The sequence below is a fragment of the Heliangelus exortis genome, chromosome 1, assembly GCF_036169615.1.
Source record: "Heliangelus exortis chromosome 1, bHelExo1.hap1, whole genome shotgun sequence".
Classification (NCBI taxonomy): Eukaryota; Metazoa; Chordata; class Aves; order Apodiformes; family Trochilidae; genus Heliangelus; species Heliangelus exortis.
The window spans coordinates 96,965,103-96,988,765 of NC_092422.1; positions in this window are offsets into that span (position 1 = coordinate 96,965,103).

Genomic DNA, 23,663 nt, shown 5'->3' on the forward strand with positions numbered 1-23,663 from the left:
TCCTATATAATTAATCAAATTACTACAGGTCAACAATTAAGCATAGGTTTTGCATGTTGAGATTGTGAAATCATGACAGAATGGCTCGAGGGACCTGCTCTAAGGAAAGGTAACTCTAGTCTTTAGGCTGGTCCAAAGCTGTTGTGTAACCACAGAAATGTTGGGAGAACAAGAAACATAAAATTTACTCCTAAACTATAATAAATTAGTACTTCTAGACCTGACAATTTCATTTAAAAAAAAGGTGACAATGCATTATAGAAAACTTTCATTCCATTAGAATCATAGAATGCATCTAGAGCTGCAGATTTGAAAGCTAACAATACTGTCCTTAAAAAGGAAGAATGTAGAACAGCTGCAGCATTATATGGTCTTTAGAATGTGGTTGTGCAGTCATGAATAATGTCATTCAGAAGGTTAACCATCTTCTTTCTGAAATATCTGTCACTGACGCAGCAGTAGCAATGTAAAAGTGCTACATGGGGGTGTTGCTGCAATGAATTTAACAGAAAGCTTGTGCTTTTTGTGGAGAAAAATGCCATTTTCTGTTTGCTTTTAATAAGAATTTGTAGACTCTATGTTTGTAGCAATTATAAATGTAACAATAGTGTGATGAATTTTGCTTACATAATTCATATCCTATTTTACCAAATTTTAGCACAGATTTTAGTGGAAGATTAAAAATAAAAGTCAACATTTTTGTGATTTAGGATGGTTTTCCTGAAATGTGAGTATTTCCAAAAGATAAAATATTATAAAAAAATAAGTTTAAATCTCAATTACAAAAAGCATACATCTAGAGCATCAGCTGTGACATAAGTTAATATCTGAGACTTGAGGCAAGTGTCATCTGACAAAGAAGGGAAATATGAGTGGGCAAACTAACTTCAAGAAGCAGGAGTCTATCAGTTCAAGTCAGCATTTTCAAGAGCACTGTTATATGAGATTTATTAACAAGCTTTTTGAAAATGACAGAAATACCACCTCTTAATGTTGTGAATAACAAGTAACTGTGCCTATGTTGTGAATAACAAGTAACTGCCTTCACAGGCACAAAAAACATTTTCATTATGGCACAGTGAATGAAACCTTCCTAGAAACTGACAGAAAACAAGAAAAACTAAATAACTGCTTAGAGACATGCAGCAGAAAAATAAATTCTAACAAGGTCATATTGTGCTGTAAACACGACAACAAAAAACTGCAGGAGCCCTGCCAGCTGCCAGGGATGCAGCAGTCATGGCTGCCTTAAACATATATTTACAGCACAGAAACTTCTAGAAGTATTTAGTGAGTGATAATGAGGGTCTGTTATCAAAGGGTTTCATAACTTATTTCAAACAGTAATTTAAGTAGTGGAGTGATGTTAGAGGAAACAAGCCAGCTGTGAGTGCAGAAGATAGAAATCAGACCACACAAAGCAATTTGGCTTGCTCAGCTGGAGTAGAAACACTTCAGGGGGGGGAAACAGTGAAATTCTTTTTAGGTGGCTGATGAAGTGCTCTGCTCACAGTCTGACCACAGAGAGAAATAAGCTCCCCAAGAGGAGGGCTTACCTGTTGTCATGCTGTAGAGACAGCACAATCAGGAGAGGGAGTTCATCACCTACATGATCAGCGCCCCAATTACTGTGAGTAACACCAAATGTTCCTTCTGTAGGGAGCTCCCTCTGTGAGCTGTGGTGGCAAAAGCACAGACCAGGGTTCCCAGAAGTGCAATTAATTTCTCTGCTACAGCCTTCCTGTGTGTGCGCCTTCCTGGCTGCTTATCCAGTGCCATAAGAGAAGCAATTAAAATAAGATCTGACCGGGGCACTACAGATGCATCCTGGTGCTTCAGACAGAATGACAGGAAAGAAATAAATTCCAGCTACAAGCACAAAGTGGATGATCTCTGTAGAAAGCAAAGAGGGGCAGTAAACTACTGCTTTGGGTAGTAAACCAAAACATGTTGCAAGTGTATGAGGGAGCTCATTTCAGGTTGGTAAGGCTACAGCAATCTAACTTTTCCTTGTTAGGGAATGTTGGTCTGTAAGACTTTAATACTACTGTATAGAAACATAGAATCATAGAATTGGCTGGGTTGGAAGGGAGATCATCAAGTCCAACCCTTGCTCCACTACCACCACCGTTACCAGACCCTGGCACTGAGTGCCACATCCAGTCTCTTTTTAAATATCTCCAGGGATGAAGAATCCACTACTTCCCTGGGCAGCCCATTCCAATGTCTGGTCACCCTCTCTGTAAAGAAATTCTTTCTAATGTCCAACCTAAACCTCCCCTGGCACAACTTGAGACCGTGCCCTCTTGTCTTGCTGAGGGTTGCCTGGGAAAAGAGACCAACCCCACCTGGCTACACCCTCCTTTCAGGGAGTTGTAGTAATGCAGGGATTTGTTTGTGTACTTTCTTTTGGTTTCACTTCTTTATTTCTACTGAAGATAAAAATGCCACTCATCTCTAACTCAACTCAGAGGAGGTCAATCATGATGAAAGGTAGACATTGCACTAGTAACTAATTAGCTGATGCATAGGAAAACTACTACTGCTGCTACTTAGAAGTCTAAAACAGGCAAGGATAGGAATCCACTGTTAAATGCCTTTGAATTTGCCTTCACAGAACAATTATAAATTTTATGATAGACATCAGCATTTGTCCTTTGTATGAAATACTGATTGAAGAGTAGAGATTATGAACACAATATGTAATAAGGAATTAGAAATCACTGAACTGTTGCTAAGATTCACAAACATTGCAAGGTGAAACATACTGTAAGTTTGTATTTCACTAAGTCTTACTTTTATTTCTTTTAAAATATGCTGAAAAATATGCTAAAGGCCAAGTCCTATGTTTCTGAAATACTTTAAATTATAGCCTCAGTCCATCTAGTTGTTGATTACGCTTGAAGATACTATTACTGAAAGCAAGGTAAGAAGCTGAAAACATTTTCACCACTAGTAAGACAAGTTTAAGAAGCTTTTCACTTCCTAGCTTTCCCCTTCCTGATGAAATATATACCCCCTTTGGTTGAATCAGTGCAGCTCTCTCTGTGGCACATTCTGCAGAAGAACTTGTCACTTATTCATTTTACAGGGTATTATCTAGTGTGTGATAAACTCAGTGGGAAAAGGCAAGGTATGGAAAAAAGTGGTCAGAAATCTTTTAAATGAGATTTGCCACCAGAGAAACTGTGACACAAAATTCCACCTTGGGACCTCCTGTTCACCCTCAGTAACCATCCACCATGAGGGCAATTGGCACTCAGCTTTAGTGATGAAGAGTCTGGTATCAAAGTAAGGGGAAAGAAATATTCTGTGCAGTTTTTTACTAAGTGACCCCAAAGGATATCCATTCCAAAGTTGCTGTCAAATTTGTGTCAAAAGCAACTACATATATTGTTATACCTAAATGTGATTTACTGTTTATATTCTCTTCTACACAGAGAACTAGATAGTTAGAGGGTAGCATAGGAAAGCAACAGTATCCATGTTAGAAAAAAAATAAAAAACAACAACAAAACCAAACCAAACAACATATCGTGTCATACCCATGCTTGTTTTTAAATTAGTCCATTTTATCTGCTTCATTACACGTATTTTGCTTATCAGATAATTGTTCATCTGTCTGAATGCACTCTTGTTAACACAATTTAAATTGGAATTAAACTTGTTCCAGCCCGTAGTCTTTTATAAAGAATGATCTTCATGTCTGTAGACTAATTGCGCTGAGAAAGTTCACTGCAAAGACATAATTAATCGTCCATTATGTTTGGGAAGGTGACATTTCCTACTTTCTTTGAACCTTTGTTTGGTATTTGAAAGGCAGTATAAGGCACTGAATCTAGGATACTTAATCTGGAGTGGTGTCTAGTTGGTAGTTAACAGAAACTGCTTCCTTTCCCCTAACAGCAATAAACCAAAAAGGACTAATTACCCCTTTTTATAGGTTCAATTTGAACTTAAAACTCTAGAGAGCATGAGTAGTAAACCACTGTTATAGTCAGTTTCACTATCTGCACCTTAAAATTGGGACCATGGAACTAGCAAAAGAACACACAAAGCTTTTAGCACTGAAATCCTCTAGAAAAAAAAATAAATTGTTTTGTTGTAAGGAAAATTTTCAGAAGGCAGTGATAATTCAGTGGTGTTTTCTGATTCCTTTTAAAATAATTTCCTTTAAATAAATACATAATCCATTTAATCCATCATTACTATTTAACTGAAACTCATTTGTCTAAAGACCATGATATATTGATGTTTTTGTGAGTTTAATGAATCATTCTGCATTAATATATTTTTTGTTTCAGCCTGTCTTAAGAAAGAAGCCTTAGGAGAACCTCCTAGCAAGAATGGCAACCATCACCTTTCTGTATCTGGCAGAACTTATTATTTTATTTTTGTTTTCTGTAATGTTTGCTTTTTTCCTATGAATAGGGAGGAATTATTAATTTCAGTATAATTTCTTAGGCTTGATAATTTGTATTACTTTTAATTTACTAGTAAGTTTTGAAGTTCTGTATGTTTCTGTGCCAGAGGTGTTTACCTAAAACGAGAAACTATTCAGTTTGTGGTTTGTCAAATATGCTTTCAGATTAGGCTGGAGTTGTCAGAAAACGAGCAAGTTTTGTGAATATTAGGTGAAGACTGTCCACTTTCACAGTATTACCATTCTTCCTCTCCCTCTGCTGCAGATTTTGGAGTCCTGAATGAGCTGAACTCTGAATGAGCTGAACTCTGCATTCATTGTTTTCAAAATTTCTAACTCCCACATATTTTGTTATGCTTTTGGGCTGTTAATGTTACCAAACCACCTCATAAGCATTTCCTGAAATGGTTCAGGCTTCTACAACACACAGTGTGATTGGGACCCCTTGGTTACATAAATATCCATTTGATTTGTCCTAGTGGTCAGAAGAACTGCCTGTCCTGTAACTGAACTACTTAAAAAAAACAGAAAAACTTTTTTTTGGACAGTATTCTTCTAATCTTCCTGTTTTTCTTAAAAAGATGTCTTACTTGAGAATATTAACTCATGTCAGTTGAAATTATGGACAGGTAAATATTTGAATAATGATTTTCCCAGTTGGAAATGTTGAAAATAAAATTTTAAAAAATGGTATGTTTTTTTTAATAAGAATATAAAAGTTTATAATTTACTTAATTTATTGTGAAGTTCTGCATTAAAATAAATAACTGTATTGCCTTAGAAATAAATACAAAAACATTTGCATTTCTGTAATCCCTAAAATATGAGGTAAATAAGATTGGCTTAAAAATGGAGCTTAATATTCAATTCTCCTGAAAACTATGTTTCACAGTACTAATGGATAATCACATCAGGCCCTTGAAACCTGTCATGTCATTTGCCCTATCTTCTTACTGTTTTAAACCTGTTATGGGAGAAGGTTTAAAGAAATGTGAAAGTCTCTTTAAGAGGAAAGCAATTGTCGAAGAAATGCAGTAAATAGCAGCTAGAGAGAAGACACAGGTTGCTCAGTAGGCTTCTTTGCTTTCTCAATAGTGATTCTGCAAACCCAGGACCTAAAACCCTGCCTGAATTGCTTACACTGCCCACAACTCTGAATCAGGCTTTTAGCTCTGAAGATGTCCTGGAATACACACTGCATTTTTCTTCCCAGGAACATCTACCACATGTAATTTCCTTAGTCAAGGATGTAGTCTACAACCATAGAAACCAAAGGGAAACACTGGGAGAAACTGAGCCCGGTGTCCAGTGTGCCAGATGCCTGAGTCACGAATGTAGTGATAACAATCCTAGGAAGCAGGCCACCAACTATGACACAAAGAAATGGGCAGAAATCCAACAATAAAATCCCAACAGACCTTTCCAAATTAAAGTAGAAAGATATCCCATCTTGATCTTTAATCACCAGCTAAGATAGTAAAGGAGCAGGTTGAAGGAGCTCTTGGTTCCATAAAGTGTGATTGATGCTAGAGAGGAGAAAACTCCTTCCTCTTTGAGATTTTGCTCCCATGTTGAAGGCAGAAGTTTCCACTAATATTGCCACTGCGAGTGCACCAGTCCTTAGCTACAGTGGGATCAGCTTTTTTGAGTAGGAGTTCTGGATTTTTTAGCCCAATCCCTGACAGCTTATGTGAGCTCTGATCTCAAGCATTGGAGGATCACCTTAGCCCTTTTTACTAACTGGCACAGGAACTATCAGTTGCTCAAGACCTATCTGTACCACAGCTTATCCTAGAGTAAAGCTGAAACCCAGAAATGAAGGGTTATAAACAGTACTCTATCTATCTGCTTGCAGATTTTTTGCCATTCAAGTACTTCAGAGAAGAAATGTAATTCTCCTTCCATTTTTTTTCCTGCTGAACTTCCACAGCTATCAGTGAAACACAGATGGGAAAGCTTCAGAAACCCACCACCTATACTCTGTCCCAAGGCTATCCTGAGTCTTGGGTGAGGACTTTATCAGTCTAAATGGGAGATTAATTAACCTGGTCTTTGTGTTAATTTTGTATATATTCCTTACATATATATATATATGCACAAATATATGCCTAGCATTTCTGTGTTGGCCATTTGTTCTTTCAGAGCCATACCAGTCAGCATTGTCCCCATACAGGAGAAAACCTGAAGTTCACAGCAGGCCCCAGGTAAATATGTATTTAATAAATGTTGGGGAAAGTCACTATAATGAGGATTCTCAAAGGCACCACAAAAACACTGGGTATTGTAGGAACTTCTTGGATGTACAGTCCCTTTGCAGTTTTATTAGCATAATTGGAACTGGAACTTACTTTGCTGCTACTCAAATTTGGACTGATTATATAATTGTATGATGATAGTAATGCTTAGCACTTCAGCAGTACTTGGTCAGAGACCTGTGCAAACATTAACTAAATAATCCTCACAGTGCCCCTGTGAGGTAGTAATTAGAGAAGGAAAAGACCCATTACTAGATCATAAAATTCCATTCTCTTGCCAGGGCAGCATATATTTGCCCAGCAGAGGACATAGCAGATATTAAACTACTGCTATGCTCGATCTTTGCTCGCCTTATTTCGATCTGGGACTTCCCTGAGCCTGTAAAGGGACTTTACAAAGTTTTTTAATAGTGCTGTAACTGGAGTGCTCCTTTTGATGAATGTAAAACAGACTTTTACTGTTCTCCTTGCATACTTTTCAATGTCGGTGGAAAGCAGCGTATTTGATTCTCTTCAAAAGGCATAGAGAAACGGATGGCACTGTTTAAACATGGGCTAGCAACCTTTTGCATAGAATAAAAAGAGATAGGAAAGGCTCCTGCACCTCCTGAATGAACTCCTCTAGTACTACCTATCTGCCAACAGTTCAACACTGATGGTATAAAAGTGAGATGTTTCATCAGTAACTATATAAAAAAAATTTCCATTACCAGGTGATTTGATATAAGCAACACTCAGTGTTTATATCCTGTATTTCATCAGGTTCCAAGGTTGCTAAGCTCTTTGGATGTGAAATACCTGTTCAAAATACAATAATGAATACAATTATAGCCTTCACCATTATCAATCTTTGTCTTTTTAGTGTTGTTTTGAATGGCTGTTTTCCTTGACAGTTCCTGTACTTTGACTATAGTTGTGAGAAAACACTTCTGGGTAACTGTTGAACCTGTAGCCATAAGATAACTTTCAGCACGTTCAAGGTCATCTTCTTTTGGCTGCATGAATATCCTTGCACTGTGTAATTCTTTGTATGAACCTGGAAAGTGCAAGTCTCGGGAGCTCTAGTTGTGATGCTTGCAGTATTAGCAATAGGTCTGTTCAGGGAGATAAGGGAAGGGAAATGGAAGCAGTTCCTGTTAGTTGCAGGCAGGGATGTTCCCTGACCTGACTGGTTTGTACAAGACCCAGTAGTGCCTGAGGAGTGGCCCAGGGAATGTGAATCTCAGGCAAGGGAATATATGGAATAAACATAAACATATAAGGAAAAAAAAAACATATAAGGAAAATATGGAATAAGCATAACCTGCATATTGAACAGGAAACAGTGCTGTTTCTAAAAGGGTTAAAGAGCTTTTTTTATTCTCTCCTAGTCAGAAGATTCATTCAATCTTTGAGTCTTTGTCAGGTTTTCTTAAAGCAATGCTAATTTCTTAATATAACATTTTTATTATAGAGAGGTTTAGATGGCTAACTTTAAAACTGTGGGTTTATATCTGTCCAGAGGGCTTTCTTGAACTCTTTTTTTTTTTTTTTTTTTTTTTTTTTTGGCTTTTTACTGCTATAAAAAGTAGGTTTAAGTTTAAATAAGATATACAGTACACACTAGATAAATTTCTCTTCAAGTCTGCTATTTTCAGAGTATTATTTTTTGACCCATATTAGCAGCTCTGAAACTCCAGGCAGCCAGCTGTAGAAGCTGGATAACTGAGGCTCTTGGCTGGTAATTTTCCAGGAAGACCAGACAGGAAAGTGAGACAAGTAGAAGGCAGAAAATTGGGGGCACTTATCTGACATACTGTAGTACTGATAAGCCTGAAAGCCTTAAGCACTTCTTAGCTCCTTTAGCTTGTCATTTTCAACTAATATTAATTACAGAATCAAAAGAAATCATTACCTGTGAGTTTAATAGCACTCATATAAACAAAAAACTTTTTTGTCAATTATCACACTTTTGTTACTGATCTGATGCATTACTTCTCATCTATTTTGGTGTATTTGGTATTTAACAGTGGAAACACCTGAACTATTAAGAATCACGGGAAAAAAAATATTGTTGATCCACAGTTATATTTATTATAGTTTACTATAATACCAGTTTCTAATATTAGCTTCTATATTATTGTGAACGTTTTTTTTCCTAAGCACATTTGAGACCAAGAGCTCATTTCTATCAGTCAAGTTTTATTGAATTAATAATAACTGAAACTAAACTTTCCCAATGCTAACAGCTGTCTTGATGTCCTAATTATTTCTAAATAGCTTTGAATAGAAGCCAGACACTTCCATGGCATAATTGTGATTATTTTTAATTTAAATATTAATGAGCAATTTTAGAGAACGTTGATTAAAAAAAGGGAAAATATAGAAAAATTGGTTGGTGAACATGAACTGAGCACTTGCTTATGAATGTTTCAATGTGTGAATGAACATTATAAGAGTACTGAAAAAAATATCTGTTTACTTTACAGTAGATTAATAGCAATAAAATATGCTCTTTATCTTTTTGAATATATCTACCATTCAGTCGGCTACAGATAAGCACAATTTGAGGATATGCTAGAATGAAAAGGATATTTACACGTTGTTTTTGTAAGATTTGCCTGATTTTAGGCAGCGCTTTTTCAGCTACTAAAAAAAATCTGGAAGCCTTGACTGAAGTTAGAACACTGCTGTTAAGTGATACAAAATAGGTGGCATATATAGAAAAGCTTAAAATTTTAGTATTTGTAAATTTGAATAAACTAGCAACATAAAAAGATCATTGACAAATTATGAAATATTTTAAATATATTTGATGGTATTTTATTATTTGTTTTCGATTATTTAAGGAACTGTATTTTCAAATCTTTTATCAACCTCAATAAGAATCTCTAACATAAAAAAGCTGGAATTCGAATCATGTGACTTTTATATCTGCAAGTCAGATTCATAGCAAGTGTGTGAAAACTGGCAACTAAAAAAACAGCAAAATGAGGTGGTCTTAATTCACTAAATATATCACTGATAAAGCTATGTGTATAATTCATGAAGCTGTGACTCTTGTGCCACATGCACTATGCTTTTTAATGTTGAGCTTTTGAGTTTTAATGTTGTAGATTCCTTCTTTCTTTGGTATATTGTAAGGAACAGGAGGATAGAAACTTCCTTCTTAAACTGTTCTAGTAGATACTAGACTTAGAAGAAGGTAAAAGTCATGCATTACTTTTATCTTGGAAGAGAACATCACTTTTGATTTGTTGTGAGTTTTGAGCTAGCTAACAATAAAATGTGCAGGACAAACTTGGTCTTGTACTGGCAAGTGCAGGTGCAGTCATTCTGTGGGAATAAATTTATACATCACTGATGCAAGAAATTAAAAACTTAAATAAATTGATAGACTAGAATGAAATAATTGCCGTTGGAATTGCACCTGTAGCAAACAAGGGCTATCATGTTTTATAAAAGTATATAAAATGAGTAATAAGAATGCTATATCTCATTGTTCTGAACTTAAATAACCTTATTAATCAGAATGGTCACAACACATTTTAAACAATTAGTTAAGTTTATTTGGATATTTTAACTATTTACAGAAGATTATAATTTCTGATTAATAAATTTCACTGGAGGTAAATTCTGTGCCTCCTGTTTTTAAAATGTAGGTAATCTGAGGTACTCCTGTATAATCTGCAATTAGAGACTAAGGGTCCTGGCTTCTAATTTCTGAAAAACTCAAACTCTGAAAAAATTATTTTCCTTCATACTGTTACCAACTTTCATTTTTCAGATTGTTCCATTTCTTTCATTTTCTAAACTGATGATTGAATGGAATGGATATGGATAGGGAGGGATCTATCTAAGTTTTTTTTGGACTGTTACAACAAAAAAGCAACACTGTAAAAGCTCTTTAGCTTCAAAGGCCCCATGGGATCTGCTTTAGTGGCTTAGGTATATAAAGCCACAGGGACAAGAAAAATATGAAATCTTACCATTCTTAATCTGATAAACTGACTATTTTTTTCCCTCCTGTACCGGAGGACATGGGCTGGGCGCCAAAACTTTTGGAGGTTTTCTTTGCTTTTCCTTGTTGATCAATGTTATGTAATAAATTTCAATTAATAATATGAGAAAAAAATTATTTTTCAAGATGGTGAAGGGTGTTTGCAATATAGTTCCCATCTAGTGGAGTAAAGAACAATGAAGATTGTTAAAGTAAACTGCATAGGAAATCTTCAATTATGTGTCTGCCACTTTGTTTTCTTAAATGTTTTGTGATATTTTTTGTAGAGTTACATACTCTTCAGTTGTGTAGGACTGTTCAATATCAATATCTGTCGTGATTGTAATACCTCAATGGGCTCTATAGAACACTTTGCCTCTTGTGCAGATGAATAAACAACTAAAGATATTCTATTGCTGTGCTCAGAAAAATCTCCCTTTTTCTTATATTGCCTACTATGTCTTCACATTACACTGTATTAATATCCAGCATCATGGCTGTGAAAGTGTTGCCCTCAGAGGGCTGCTTGTTAACTGGATATCCAGTGAAGGATAAAGCTGCTCCAGTGTCTAAGCTTCAACTGAGAAATTATAATAGCTACCCACGTCATTAGAAATCTGAAAATAAAAAATGTTTCCTTCTCCTCTGAACACAAGTCTTTGAACCAAGGCCAGTATCTTAAACTTTCCTCTTAGTACCACAAAGCCTTGTGTGGTGGTGTTGGTGGAAATTAAAACAAGCTTGAGACCATTACTGAGAAGGACTGCAATATTTCTCTGAGGGCACAAATGTCTCCATTCTTGAAAGAAAAACTGGTTAAGGCTTCCACTTCAGAAAATGCAATTTATTCTCTGCAGATTCAATTCTCTCTTGTAGGAGTTAATTAATGGGGATTCAGATTCATCCTCATTAAAATTTCTCTTTGTTTTGGATTGTGATCAGTATTATAACAGTAAATGAGGACAAATGAGGAATGATTGAAGACATGGTAGCTTTATAGCATCTATCTTGAAGCTAAGGAAAGGGTTTTATTGCCTAATCTGGACAACTGCACTGACTGTTGCTCGATTGATTTTGAGCTACCAAAAGATATCTTCCTTCCCCAAAAGCAGCACTTGAAGTGACTTCATTTAATGAGATTTCTCTGCTAGCACAGGCTACTGGATTGAACCTGGTTTAGTCTAGTTTTTGGTATGGCTTAACCAATTAAAAAAACAAATAAATAAAAAAAAATTAGAGCATTGGAAAAAGAAAAATAATCTTTAATACCTTTAAATTTTATATCAGTTAGTTACTTGGAATGACAAGGGAGATGTTTCTTTCCATAATATCTAGTTTCTAAACCTTTAATCCTTCTCAGTTGGGCTCACATTGGAAAGTGATGTTTTTTAATTGAAAGCTCCTATTCCTGCAGTCTCCCAGGTTATGCCAAAAGCATGACAGCTGATAATGCTCCCGCGTGGCAGATAGATGCAATAGCTACAACGGTGATTCTGTCACGGTGTGTAGGATATGACACTGGGTAAAGCAGTTCAATATACTATTTTCTTCACTGGGTCTGAAAAGCTGAAAAGTTACACTTGAAATCGCATCTGATAAAAGATTATATATTAGAAAAGTAAACAATAATAACACTGTGTATAATAGGAAGTGGCCTGAGCTGAAATTGCATTGCAAAGATGTCAGCATAGTGTGGTGGTTCAGTGATAAGTTTTTTTCTGCCAGTATTTAGGCATTCCTCTTTTTGCTTCTTAACAGAACTTCGAAAGCATTTTTACACTCTAACTTCCAGCTGTCAGCAGTGACTACCAATGATCTTTCATTGTATCTTTTTTCTTTCTTTCTTTAAATTATAGCAATAGTTGTGCAAACATATGCTGATTAAATGAGGGTTGGGACATACTAAACAGCTTTTTTGAATTCCATTTTGGGCACCACTTAAGATAATTCTAAGAAAGCTCCACAGAGATATGAGCCTTTTCTGTGGCTTATAAAATATATTTTCTGTTCAGTCCTGACAACTAAATGCTTCAGCAAAATTCACTCTTGGTTCTGTGCGGTTAAGAAAATATTTTACAAGACTTTATGCAAGGATAATTGGAACTAGCAGCAAAGTCACTGCTGATATCACACATGCACAGATGTTTTAAGAAAAAAAATTACCTTGAAGCATGCACATAATTTTTAGCAATTGACTTGGTGGCAACCACTGAAAGCAAGATAAAATGTTAAAGCATCATTTTTTTAACATTGCATTGACACATACTAAATCTGTGCTGATGTGATTGTAAACAAGAATATTTTCCACAGAGTACACAAACATGTCTTCATAGATTTCCAGGCAGTCATCTGTTGCTTGTTAGATTATTGTCGGTTTTTTACCCTAATTACCCTCCAGCCATTATCCTCTCTGATTATCCTAAATTATAGGCAACAAATGAGCTATGGGAAACATACCCAGTTCCCCAGACACCTTTTTGTGCATTTGCACAACTCTGACCCTAACCCAAGGATTTGAAGGGCTGAATCACAGGCACAGAATCTGGACTTTTCCAGTTTCAAGCTGTAAAACACTTGCACAAAAATAGCCATCTGGCTTTGGAATAACAGATTGAGATATTCCCTGCTCAACAAAAAGATGGCTGCCAGGTCTGACTCAGCTGTGCAATATAACTAAAGGTTCCAAGAGTGACCAAAAACTATATTATGAAATTTCAAAGATGAGGGTTAGCTCCTGTTTATTTACATTAGCAGCTTAGTAAAAGTCCTATCATAGCATTCTTTGGTAATGCTAGTGCTGCAGGGACACATAATAAGTTAAAAAAAAAATACAGACACCACCAATGACTGAACTTCTAAGCCAAAAAAATAAAATAAAAATTAAAAAAAAAAAAAATTTAAATTACCATATAGTGAATATTTCTAAATCTTTTCTTGGGTCTCTATGTCTCTTGTCATATGCAAATAATGGATTTAACAAGAAGGTTATTATGAGAGTATTGTCCTTGATTTTTTTTTATTTTTTTTCCCAAAAGATGGCTAGTTACTTAACTTTGCAGAAATGCTACCATCAGCCAACACAACAAAAAGTTACTTTTGACTCACCTGATTTGTAAGTCTTGAGTTTGAGAGCTAGGTTAAGAAAAATATTTTGAAGTATTAAGAATAATTTACTAACATAATCTAAATTAAATTAATGAAATGTTTCAGATGGAACTTCTGCCTGCCACACTGTTCCTTGTATTTGGCATGAGAATAATTATGCCCTAATAATATAGGTTAATGTTACTCTTCCTTTTTACTCTGCTTTTTCCGGTAGAATTAAAAAGCATCCTGTAGTTTAAATATGTGACAACTGCCTGGAAATACAAAAAATTACTGAGACTCAAAGCTTTTCTTATTTTGTTTCCAACTGAATTCCAACCTTTCCAGTCAACAAAGGTAATTACCCTAATACTGACTACTCTGTGTGTTCTCATTGTGATCCTGATAGGCCTAATTTACCATTGACAGCACTGAAAAGATTCCCCATTTAGCTGTTCCCCCATTCTCTTGATAACTCATTAGCGAGCGTTCTCTTTGCTTAACGCCAGCAACATAAAGAGTAAATTGGTTTGCATAAATCATTCACTACCTTCAAGGGACAAAATATTTTGACACCCTCTGATTTTTATTTCCTTGGTGTTTTCTCTTCAATGGATTTAAAGGCGAATTTTACATTTTCCCCACAGGCGGACCCTGTGTCTAGTTTGGTACAGCAAGCACTGAATTTATGTTAAAGGAAGGCTATATCACTCAGCAAAGTGTTTAAATATAGCCTGTCATGAAATGGGATTGCACCCGGGGGATACAGCACTGACTGGAGCAGCCTGTTTACTGATGCATTGAATGTAGTAAACAGTAATGACAATAACACCTCTAAACGGGACATCGTGCTTTTCCTACTGGATATTATCAGCTACTCAGAAAATCTTTGCATTTCCCATTTCAACATACAGCTGTTTCGAATTTATAAAGTAAATTTTGAATAGTACAGGCCGACAGTGCCTGCCATTTCAAAGAATGCATACAAAGACAAATTAAAATGATGGGGAATCCCTGAAAAATGTAATTAATCAAATTAAAAATAAATTTCAAAATGTCTCACCGTTGCTGAAAACAGTTACTTTTTACTTTTTTACTATTTTTTTACATACTTTTAATGTTTAAGTACTTTTTGATGATAACGTGAAAGGCCTTTCAGATTTGCTTTTGTGTTACATTTTGGCTAAGTAAGGTTGAAACCAAAGTGAGCTTCTCTCCCTTCTTCTCTGATTTTCTTCTTACTTTTGCCTCACATTTTTATTCTATTATTCCTTTCTAAAAAGGCGGTGTCTCATTTCCTCCCTGTATTGCTTGGTTTTGGCTTTGCTAGTCATTGTGGTGTATTTGGGATTAAGTTCTACCTATTTATAGTCCTTTATGCCTAATTTTTCCTCATTCTAGCGATTTTTTTTTCTTTAGTAGTCTCATTGCTTGTATATTTTGATAAAATAATACTTATCCAAAACATATATGCGATTACCTCTTACACTGGTTTAGTATTCTTATATTTTAATTCAGTGCAAGGTAATGCTAATTACAGCTCTATAATTTCTTGGTCTCATGGGCTTCCAATTTGTTTATATCCTCCATATGACTTTGTGACAGAAAAATGCAGATGGTAGGACTTTGTGTAGTGATTGGTGTTTCCCAGCTGCATGCTAGTTCCTGTGCAGTTCCTTTTAACAACCCTGTGAAATTTCTGGATGTCTCCTTAATGTATGTTCAAGCCTATGGTGCTGAACATGTGCAGCACATCTAGAAACACTGGATTTATTTCAGATGAGCTTCACAGAGTGTGCATGCATCTTTCTGTCTGGGATCTGAGGAAAACATTTCAGTACCTGTCAGTTGAACAGATTTTTTCTTGTCCTGTTGAGGAAGTTTTTTTGAATCTGAATAAAAGTGTTCACATGACTTAAGTCATCTCCATGTGCGTTTGAGGATCGTATAAGGGAGGGATACTGCAAGCCAGGATGCTAGCAAAGATTCTCATTCACATATGTGCAATCATTTTATTTAAATGATGTTGAAACTTCCTAAAAGCTCAAGTACTGAGCAAGCAAACTTGAAAGAAGAGAGCCTAGGGAAATGTGTTATAAAAGCTTAAGTATAAATGCCTTCTCTGATGAAATATACTGAGGTTCATATGGCACTACAGAGATAGCACTGCCATGGTGAATAAAGTAGTAAAACAGTCATTGGATCTCTTGGGGAAAAGAAATAAAAATGGAGTATGCTTTCAGCTGGAAAACCCTTATTCAGGAATAGTCTAGAGAAATGCCACAATCACATAAATTATATGTCCTCCCAAGGAATATCTCTGTCCACTAGGCCTAGTGAATTCCTCCACTTCCAGCTTCACACTCTGAATCAAATGCTGCAGATTTGTAGAACTGTGAAGCCTTTGTCTTGCTGATACAAATGTTACTTGTGTTGCTTTGTATTTTATCTCCAAGCTGAAGGGCATGGAAGCACATTACTAGCTAGTGCTCTGAAAGGCAAGTAGAGCTATTCCTATGAAAAAATATAAAGGAAAAAAATCTAAGCATCTCCAAGACCAATAAAAATAATGAATGAGCTATGTTACCCCATTAGATGCCTTTTTTCTTAGCTAAATAACAAGTTTATGTGTTACTCTTTCTGTTTGGTTTTGCTTTCTTCCAGCCCATCAAGAAATCTGCTGACAAAAGGAAAGATATTTTTCTTTCTTCCCTAGGCATATGGCAAAAGCCTTAAAGGGACCATAAAGCAACTTCCAAATAATCTCTAATAATACTTTGCACAGCATTATTGACGGTAACACATTAATTTCCCTTATGACTGATGTGAGCTTCACATTCTATCCCATCCAAAAAGTGAACAACATGTTAAAGTGAGAATTCCTTAGATTTATGTCATGGATGCATCTTGTTTCATTCTTGTGGCCATCTGCCTGGGCAAGGAAAGCTGTATTGATTACCACAGTGATATACTACTCATTTTGAAAAGACAGCAAGTTTGAATGTCAGGCAAATTAAATTATTTTAACCATCAAAATGGAACTTCTGAAATTGTGATTCACTTTTGTAGAAGATTGTAAGCAGCCTGAATGCCTCTCTGAAATGCAGACTATGAAGGAAAGCCCCTTCATTGTCAGGGAAACTAGGGAAAAAAGGGGAAAATTTGTTATTAATAAATGGAACCAAAACTCTCACCTTTATTCTTTAATTTTCTTTTTTTTTCTGAGCCACAGAGCATAACTTTGAGATGTCTACAACTGACCATAGTTGCAGAGGTCTGTATGAAAGAGCAACACAATTGTGTAAACATTCAGAGATCACATTAGGAAAGGTAAATCCCAGATAAATCTGGCCAGGGGCATCAAGGGCAATGTGAAAAGCTTTTGTAGGGATGTTGCTGATAAAAAGAAGGCTAGGTAGAATGTGGAATCTCTCCAGAAGGAAACAGGAGATCTGCTAATACTGGATATGGAGAAGGCTGAGGTCTCAATGGCTTTTTTGCCTCAGTCTCCACCAACAAGGGCTCTGGCAACACTGCCCAAGGTGCAGAAGGAAAAGGTAGGGACTGGAAGAAGAAGAAACACCCACTGTACAGGTAGGTAAGGTCTGAGACCATCTATGGAACCTGAAAGTCCTCAAGTCCATGGGACATGATGAAATGCATCTATGGGTCTTGACAGAACTGGTAAATGAAGTTATTAATCCACTATCCACCATGAAGCTATTAGGCCACTGTCTATCATACTTGAGAAGTTGTAGCAGTTTGGTGAAATTCCCACTGACTTGAAAAGGCGAAACATAAACCCCATTTTTAAAAAGGGGAAAGAAGACCCAGGGAACTACAGGCCAGATGGTCTTATGTCTCTACCAGGCAAGATGCTGGATCAGATCCTCCTGGAAGCTATGCACATGGAAAATAAGGGAAAAGAAACAGATATCTTGTGAAAAGAATATGACAGTTTCCCACACGACATCCTTGTCTTTAAATTGGAGTGACATGGACTTGACAGATGGACCACTTCATGGATAGGGAGTTGGTTGGATGCTTGCACTCAAGTAGTCATGCTCAACAGTTCAAAGTTAGCTCAGTGATGAAAGGGATTCCTCAGGGGACAGAACAGTCAGACCAACTACCCCCAGGGTGTTCAGCCTCCTGAGCTGGAAGATTAGGATGGAGAGCAGAAGAACCCTTCCTAATCCAGGAGGGATCCTGCACCTGGATCAGGGCAATTCTAAGCACAGACACAAACTTGGTGGAGAATGGATTGAGAACAGATCTGAGGAGAACGATGTGGGTGGTTGGTTGGTGAGAAACTCAACATGAGCTGTGAATGTGCACTTGTAGGCCAGAAAGCCCATCATACACTGTCCTGCATCAAAAGAGGCATGACTAGCATGTCAAGGGAGGTGATTCTCTCCCTCTGCTCCACTCTAGTGAGATTCCACCTGGAGTACTGTGTCCAGTTCTGGGGCCTCTAGCACAAAAAAGGAGTGAAGCTGTTGGAGCGAGTCCAGAGGAGGGTGACAAAGATGATCAGAGGGCTGGGGCACCTCCCTTGTGAAGGCAGGCTGAGAGAGCTGGGGTTGTTCAGCCTGGAGAGCAGGAGACTTCAGGGAGCTTTCCAGTACCTGTAAGAAATATAGAGAGGAGCTTTTCACAAGGGCATGTAGTATATAGGATGAAAGGTAATGTCTTTAAACTGGAAGAGTGTAGATTTCCACTACATATTAACTATCCTCCAAGCTTCACGAGATATTCTGGAGATGTAGTAGAGGCAAAGAAAGCAGGAACTTTATACATGCCCTCAGCTTTTGTTTGCACATATGTATTTTACAGCATACCGAACATCAGAGGGATTTTCTAAATGTCTAATTCAAATTTCTTGCAGGTAAACAAATGTAAAAACTTCACATCTGTTTACCTTACAGGCTGTAATAGCTCTAGAGAAAACAGTTTCTACTGAGAAAGTTTGAACAATTTTTTAATTTATTAGTGTGTTTTATTATTTTATGCAGAAACTAGATTATGTTCTAGTAAAATTTTACAGTATAAAAATTAAGCAAATTGACATTTCTCTCAAATTCAATAAAAGCTATGCTGTCCCACTGTCACCTTTGCCCAATTTATATGCCAAAAAATGATAATGTAATTTTTTTCAGACAGTTCCCTTAATCAGCATAAAGCTTGAAACAAAAGCCATTTGATTATTAGGCTTAAATCTTAATCCCCTTTCCTTGTCAGGTCCCTGCCATTATTTTAGCATGCTTAAACACAGATTAATAGAAAGAAGACATGTCTATCCACTGCAATAATGTAGCTATTAGAAAAGCAAATGTTTTTAGAGGTCAAACAGAAGTAAAACCCAAGAGAAACAAAGTTTAAATTCAAAAGGATGAATTGTTCCATTTAGGAGACAACAGGGTGGATTTTGAATGATTTGTGACTGCCACCTCACTGTTTATTTTGCTGAAGATTTGTAGTGGTAATCAAATGATGACTTTCAAGTATTGCTGAGTATCCATGGAAATAAACAGAGCCTACCTTTATAGACACAGGGATAAAATCAAGGTATTTGTGGAGTGAGGATTTATTTATTTCATAATTTAGCTTTTAATGCTATGGGAATATCTGCCTTAATTTAAAATATTTGTTTATTTGCAAGTTCTGTGGTTTTATTTTTGGTTTTGTAATGGGAATAACTCAGCCATTCAGCTGTTTAAAAAAGCCCACAAAACTTCAGTGTCTTTTTTCCATTCCAATGTGTTCATGGGATACTTTGGGCAGACTTCAGTACAGAGACAGTTTTAGACTGAAACTATCAAGGTATTTGCAAATAATTAGCTAAGATCTGCAAAATTATCCCTGACTGATGTCCATGAGTTTTCAGTAAATTTTTCTGCCCAGATAATTCTCTTGTAGTTGAGGAAGAGCAACATTTCCCTCTCTTCTTCAGCTGTTTTCTACCTTCTAGTTCTATTCCTTATACTTGGAACATTGTAATAATAGGTGTAGTCATTTAGTAGTTAGGTGTAGTCCTGTTCAGTACAATGGTACAAAATAGGAACTTTCTTTTTACTGGATTCCCCCCACTTACCCTGATTTTTCATTAAAATTCCATTCTTCTTTGGATTGGAGAAGGCTGGGTTTGATCAGAAAACAGGAAAATTTCCATTTTCTTCTAAAAAACAAAACAACCAAGCAAGCAAAGTAGCAACAACAAAGCCCAAAAACATCAGAAGTGATAGCTTATGTTCAGACCTGAATTTTATGCCTTCTTTGTGTCACTGTTAGTGCCGACAATTGCACAGAGAGTACTCCTGATAAAAAAATCTATTTTCTTACTCAAATTAGCAAAGGAAATAAAAATGAACAGCTGGTTTATTTTTCTGGCTCCCATCTGTATACAAGTCATCCAGGGCTTGAGACCATTTCAATAGCATTGTGGTCCTGCCTTCTTTTCATTCCTCATAATGAATATATATTCAAGTAGTGTTCCCAGATTTCTGGATAATATCCTGGTCTGGTAATTGGTTTTCTTTTTTTTTTTTTTAAGGATGCATTGCCAGAGTTTTTCAAAGCATTTGCAATAGATATTTTACTTACCACACTGTCAAGCTTTAAGTTAAGTAACAAAGAATGAAAGTAGAAAAAGTGATGCCAAAGAATTCAATCCTATCTGGAGTACTGTGTCTGGTTTTGGGGCCTCCAACACAAAAAGGACATGAAGCTGTTGGAGCAAGTCTAGAGGAGGGCCAGAAAGATAATCAGAGGCCTGTAGCTGATCCCCTGTGAAAGCAAACTGAGAGAAACCTCCCACTAGAACAGGTTGCCCAAAGTCCCACCTAACCTGACCTTGAACACTTCCCAGTAGGGAACACCCACAGCTTCTCTGATCAACTTGTTACAGTCTTACCAATCTTCACAGTAAATCATTTCTTCCTAATATGCAACATAAATTTACCTTTTTCAAGTTTAAAGCCCTTAATCCTCATCCCATCACTAAATGCCCTCGTACAAAGCCCCTACTCATCTTTCCTGCAGGCCCCTTTCAGGTACTGGAAGGCTGCTTGGAGCCTGGAGCCTTCTCTTCTCCAGGCTGAACAACCCCAAGTCTCTCAGCCTCTGATCTTTCTGGCCCTCCTCTAGACTTGCTCCAACAGCTTCGTGTCCTTTTTGTGTTGGAGGCCCAAAAACTGAACACAGTACTCCAGGTGGGATCTCACAAGAGCAGAGGGGAGTGGGAGAATTACCCTGAGGAACAACACTGGCCACTGACCCCCACTTGAACTTCAAGCTATAGGCTGCAGCTCTTTTGGTGAGATCAACCAGACAATTCCTTATTCAACAAGTTGTCCATCTAAGCCCATTTCTATCCAATTTAGAGACAAGTATGTCATGTGAGACAGTGTAAAATACTTTGCATAAGTCCAGGTTGCTATTCCCTTATCCACCAATCCTGTAGCCCTTTCATAGAAGGCCAGCAAATTTATCAGATGGGATTTGCCCTAATAAAGCCATATTGACTATCACCAATCACCTCCTTATTTCCATTTGCTTCACCATAGCTTCCAGGAGGATCTGATCCAGGATCTTGTCTGGTAGAGACATGAGACTGTCTGGCCTGTAGTTCCCTGGGTCTTCCTTTTCCCTGTTTTTTAAAAATGGGCCTCATGTTTCCCCTTTTCAAATCAGTGGGAACTTCAACAAACTGCTACAACTTCTCAAACATGGTGAATAGTGGATTAATAACTTCATTTACCAATTCTGTCAAGACCCATGCATACATTTCATCATGTCCCATGGACTTGAGGACTTTCAGGTTCCATAGGTGGTCTCAGACCTTACCTACCTGTACTGTGGGTGTTTCTTCTTTCTTCTTCCAGTCCCTACCTTTTCCTTCTGCACCTTGGGCAGTGTTGCCAAAGCCCTCGTTGGTGAAGACTGAGGCAAAAAAGCCATTGAGTACCTCAGTCTTTTTCATATCCCATGTGACCAAATCAGTTTCCTTCTGGAGAGGGACCACACTCTGCCTAGCCTTCTTTTTATCAGCAACATCCCTACAGAAGCTTTTCACATTGCCCTTGACATCCCTGATCAGACCTAACTCTGGCCTTTATCTGGGCTTTAGCTTTCCTAATCTGTTCCCTGGCTGCTCTCACAATTTCTGTGTATTCTTCCCAGGCAACCTGTGCTTCATTCTACTCTCTCTAGGGTTCCTTACACCTGGGTTCATCCAGGAGCTCCTTGTTCATCCATGCAGGCCTCTTTGCCTTTTTTTCCTTAATTGCTCTTTGTTGGTGTGCATTTCTTCTGAGCTTGGAGGAGGTGACCCTTGAATATTACCCAGCTTTATTGGACCTCAGGTCTCTCTTTATCCCATGGTCCTTATTTGGGAAGAGGCCAAAGTCTGTTCTCCTGAAGTCCAGAGTAGCAAGCTTGCTGCCTGGCCTCCTCTCTGCTCTCAGGATGTTGAAACTCCACCATCTCATGGTCACTGCAGCCAAGGCTGCCCTTGAACTTCACATTCCCTACCAGCCCCTCCTTGTTGGTGAGAACAAGGTGAGTGATGAATCTCCTGGTCTGAAATGATTGACAAGAGGCTGAGATATTGGAGTGAATGAGGCTTCTGAGGCATTTAAGTGAATAAGGCTTTAGTAAAAGTTTCTTGTAAAGGAAATCATGCTTCAGGTATGCCTGTGAGGGTACTTTGAATGCTTGAACAGTAAAGTTCTGTTTGAAGCAGGCAGTAATATGGAAATATGTGGAAAATTTTTTTCGGAGGTATTGAAAGAAGCTCTCTTATGTGTTGTCATTACTGTCTTGTAAAATGGAGTTTGGTTTTTAACTAAAGTAATTCCTGCTGAGCTATATATATTTAAATTTATTGTTAGTCTGGCTGTGAAGATAAAAATTCTGCTTGAATAAAATGTTAGTTTTCTTTCTTCAATAAGCTCTTGCTGTTGAGATCTCTTCTTCAGCCCACTTGACTTAAATGAGTTTCTAAGAGTAAGGAATATTTTTTATTAAAGATGTTAGGCTTAATGATCATTTAAAATTAAGTTATAATTGAAGAATGAATATGCAGTATGGCACAAGTATTTTAATTTGACTGCATCTCCTTATTTGGAAGAAATGCTCTTATACCTAAAACAAACCTTATAATTCTTACAGAATGGCACTTATCTAAAGCAAATACTCACTGGCGTGTGCATTTGGGTAGCACTTACCATGAATCTGAACACAGATTTCTCTAGAGTAATATCTAGGAAGCCTACTAGTTTGAGCTTGAACTCTTTTAACAAGAGCTCCCTTTTACTCTTGCAGCAAGGAAGTCTAGCATGTTCATTCACAGTGCTCTCACAAAAATGTTACTCTTGATCAATTCCTGCCAGCATGACCTTGAAGTATTAATTATTAAATTGTTTTATACTGTGCCTTGCAGAGATGACAATTGCTCATTAATTTCTCTGCCTTCTTTCTTCTCCAGAAATTTTTCACTGAAGGACTAGCAATTTCATTTGGCTACTTATTATCTTGATTTGCAGGTTGCTTATATAGATTATAGACTGTCTCTATCCAGGGCATTAGAATTTATCACTCAGATGCAGCAAATAGCTACAAGTGTGTGTTTGTTCACTGTCCTGTAAATGATCCTATTTGTCACAGCAGTTAGATTGATCTGAAGGGATGTAACCTCTGGATGCTGCATGCTTTCTATAGTAAAACTTGTTAACCTAACAAAACTACCTGCTTTTTCCTGCCTTGAATGGATGTCCAACAGCAGTTATATCCAGTAGCTGCTACTTGTGTTAAAAAAAATGGGAGAGGAAAGAGGAATTGTGAGTATACGTGAAGAAATACGTGAAGTCTAGACTGCAATGTGATTTCTTTTAACTCTAGCAGTGTTTTGCCAGGACCTTAC